Source organism: Asterias rubens, chromosome 8, assembly GCF_902459465.1.
Source record: "Asterias rubens chromosome 8, eAstRub1.3, whole genome shotgun sequence".
NCBI classification, from domain to species: Eukaryota; Metazoa; Echinodermata; class Asteroidea; order Forcipulatida; family Asteriidae; genus Asterias; species Asterias rubens.
The window spans coordinates 17,366,582-17,370,219 of NC_047069.1; the positions used below are offsets into that span (position 1 = coordinate 17,366,582).

General features: G+C 42.5%; 1 protein-coding gene across 2 annotated transcripts in view; it reads right to left on the reverse strand.

Annotated features, from left to right (window-relative positions):
• Positions 1 to 2,107, reverse strand: part of LOC117293943 (neuronal membrane glycoprotein M6-a-like) — a 23,611-nt gene extending 21,504 nt beyond the window's left edge. For both annotated transcript variants that reach the window (XM_033776441.1, XM_033776442.1), the window contains exon 1: positions 2,016 to 2,107. The gene's annotated coding sequence lies outside the window, so the exon portion shown is untranslated. The remainder of the gene's footprint in view (positions 1 to 2,015) is intronic.
• Positions 2,108 to 3,638: the final 1,531 nt, after the last annotated feature.

Genomic DNA, 3,638 nt, shown 5'->3' on the forward strand with positions numbered 1-3,638 from the left:
AATTCAGTGGAAGAGTTGTATGCCTAGTTCTAAAACAGTACAATTAAAACACATCATGGCCCATTAAAACTTCCAATTATACAAACTTTTTTGTTTTTTGTATTTTATTTTTCAGTATTATTTAGGGAATAACAGTGCGAGTACCCGGTCTTCACTGTGTGGTAATGTGTGGTTTGGTGGCTGGCGCTGTTAACGGACCGAGCCGGAGGCGAGGTCCGCTAACAGCGCCAGCCACCAACCAAGGTCATTACCACGCAGTGAAGACCGGGTACGAACTCTGGTATTCCAATTAATAAATACCTTTTTTAGCAAATTAAACAGCTAAAATTGTCCAAATTTTGTGACTTTTTCTCTCGGCGGTACTTCCAGACATGTTCAGGGGCCATATTTGAGCTTTTGATGGTTCCCATCTCTTTCGTGCATTAATCACATTACTGATCTTTGAGACCAGTGATTCTTTTAAATAATGATCTGTTCAGCGCCTTCACTGGGGTCAAAGGAGGCAAATGATTGGACGATAGCTGTTCCTTGTGCATTAAAACGCTCGCATGAGCTCAGCGCGCGTACGCGTAAGTGCGCGAAGTTGCAATGAAACTTACAGGGATATAAATAAGCGTGCGATACAATGCAACGCGCAAGGTTTACACAATGTATGCTGATTTAGTGGCCACTTATTCGCTATTTTCCAAAGCCGGTCTTTATACCACCATTAACACTCCCACACGTGACCGGGTTTTGACCAATCAGAGACTTGAAACCGTCCAAGGTATTTATTATATTGTATAGTGCTTAGCCACAACAAATTCTGCTGAGCTTTTGTTTCTTGGTCCCTGATAAATGCCTGGGGTGTTTGGTTGGGTAAAGACATGCAAAACATGGGCCTGTAAGGCCAAGTAAAAACAATACCGGTTAAATGTCCCCTCCCTCATTTTGAGCTGTTGCCAAAAAAAATACAAACAAAAGAGGGACAACAGTTCAGCGTGCCTACCCATACGTACATTGGTGACTTGAATTCAGCATGAATGGATCCTGCTGTTGTAGATGTATTTAGTTCATTTTTGTGTGCTTGTGGATCGGTTAACAGCGCCAGCCTCCAACCAAGGTCATTACCACGCAGTGAAGACCGGGTCCGAATACTGTTATTCCCATTAATAAATACCTTTTTTAGCGAATTAAACGGCTACAATTGTCAAAATTTTGTTACTTTTCTCACGGCGATACTTCCAGACATGTTCAGGGCCCATATTTGAGCTTCTGATGGTTCCCATCTCTTTCGTGCCTTAATCACATTACCGATCTTTGAGACCAGTGACTCTTTTAAATGGTCTTTTCAGCGCCTTCACTGGGGTCAAAGGAGGCAAATGATTGGACGATAGCTGTTCTTTGTGCATTTAAACGCGCGCATGAGCTCAGCGTCCATACGGCAATGAGTTTATACGCGCGGACCTGATACACACGCGCACTCAAAATTGATACATTTTCAGCACGAGTACGCGAAAAAGCGCAAAGTTGCAATGAAACTATTACATGGATATAAATAAGCATGCGATACAGTGCAACGCACAAAGTTTACACAATGTATGCTAATTTAGGGGCCACTTATTTGCTATTTTCCAAAGCCGGTCTTTATACCGACCGTTAACACTCGACCACGTGACCGGGTGTTGACCAACCAGAGGCTTGAAACCGTCAAAGGTATTTACAGTCGAGCATAACATTAACATTATACATAGATTCGTAGAAAGCACGCACAGTCACACATCTTCTGTCAGTGTCAGCAAATAAGTAGTAGTAAGGCTGAAACGACGACTTCGGCTACAGCTACGTCTAGATCAGCGCGTCTACCAGTGTTGAAGAATAGGCAGACGCGCGCGATCTAGCCGTAGCTGTAGGTAGCCGAAGTCGCCGTTTCGGACACGGCCTTAGTTAGGTTGTTAACAACAAGACTACTCAATAAATCATCCTGATCAAGCTTGATTACAACACCATGATGTCAGTGACGTGACTATACTCACCGTGTTCGACTAGGAAAAGGCGATTTTTTGATGACTTTTGTTACACTGTCGTCGTGCAGAAATTTGACACCGCTGCCGCTAGTCTCTGATCGTAAACATTAGACGATTGTTGCCACTTGGTGGCGCTACACCTAAATAATGTTCGACAGCCGCCGCTGCTTGGACGCTGGATGAGCTGCGTTATTCATTCGACATTGCAAGTTTATGGGTGCACACCACTAAACTCCTTTGCTAATTATTTAAAAATACAGAAGTCTCACAACTTTTTACAGGGGGGTGGGGGGGGGGGGTTGATTCGTTGACTCATGAACTTTAATCCTCTGCTCATTTTAATACGGAGTCCCGGGGCCCGTCATCATCAAACCAAATAAAAACACATAATTCAAAGTCCGAGCATCAATCTGGCAAATTGTCCCTAACACCTTTGAGCAAAAATAACAATTTTTTTATGACCAAATTTCAACTGGTCACAATCCCAGGTCACAACTGGGCAAACTTTTTACACTGTAGGGCCTATCTCGTTTCTTGGGCTCTCAAATCTGTCTAGAAAAGATTCGTGGGCCGAGAAACAATTAACGACGCTCGTCTCTATAAGTGGTAGTAGCCCACCTTGTTAAGCTGGAGTGGTCTCATCTTCACCAGGCGCGGATCCAGGACAAAAAAGAAGGGGAAAAAAGGAAAAATACGAGGAGAGAAAAAAGAAGAGAGAAATAAGCGTGACGTGTGTGCAAGGGGTCAATATGTTTATTTCATGATTACTGTTGTTGCACGTAATCGGTTGTATTTATATTTTTATATTCACCCACAAACACACATACATAATTAGCTGCTGTAAACCTACTTAAATGAACCTGGCCTCTAAAAATGGTATTTTATATTTTATACCAATTTCATGTCTCGGATAGATAAAAAGTACAACAAATACATACTAATTTGGTAAAAAAAAAAGAAAAAAAAAAAGCTTGAGTTCGAAGGATTGCCTAAAAGAAACGCAGTTCCTGTCGAGAGGCTCTCCTCTCCAGTTGATCGCGACGAAAACAACAATAAATGGTACAAACAATAAGTGAATTACAAAAGAACCACTGAGAGTGCTCGAAAGGAGTATTTTTCTGCTGAAAACAATCATGGCGCTGCCCCATCGTAAACACAGGTCACGCCCTATAGTTCACTTAGCCAATATTTTGGTAAGGGAAAATTTGTAAGACATACTAACAGGGATTCGAACCATAGTCGTCCGCTTACGCGTGGGTGGTTCGAATTATATAACTCCAATGGGTAGGCCTACACATCAACAAGAAATAAGAAAGAAACGGAGAACAGGTGGTGACTGTGGAATGTCATCTTCTGAAAGACTTCTTGTTATGCAAATAAGGAGATCTTGGCACGGGTTTCGAAGCCCTCGTTGTGGCCGATACAGCGCGGCATTACTGGACGTGTCGCGCTGGAGGATAGCCGTATCTCTCGGCTCATCAACTTATGGTCTTGGACGTCGCGTTTTCCTGATGAATTTAACTTGCAACTCTGTCGAAATTGTTGCGATTTCTGATGAACTTTTCTTGCAAATTAACTGTCAAAATTCTCACCAGAACTTGTCATGTGCATTCAGAACTAGTTCGTCAAAAC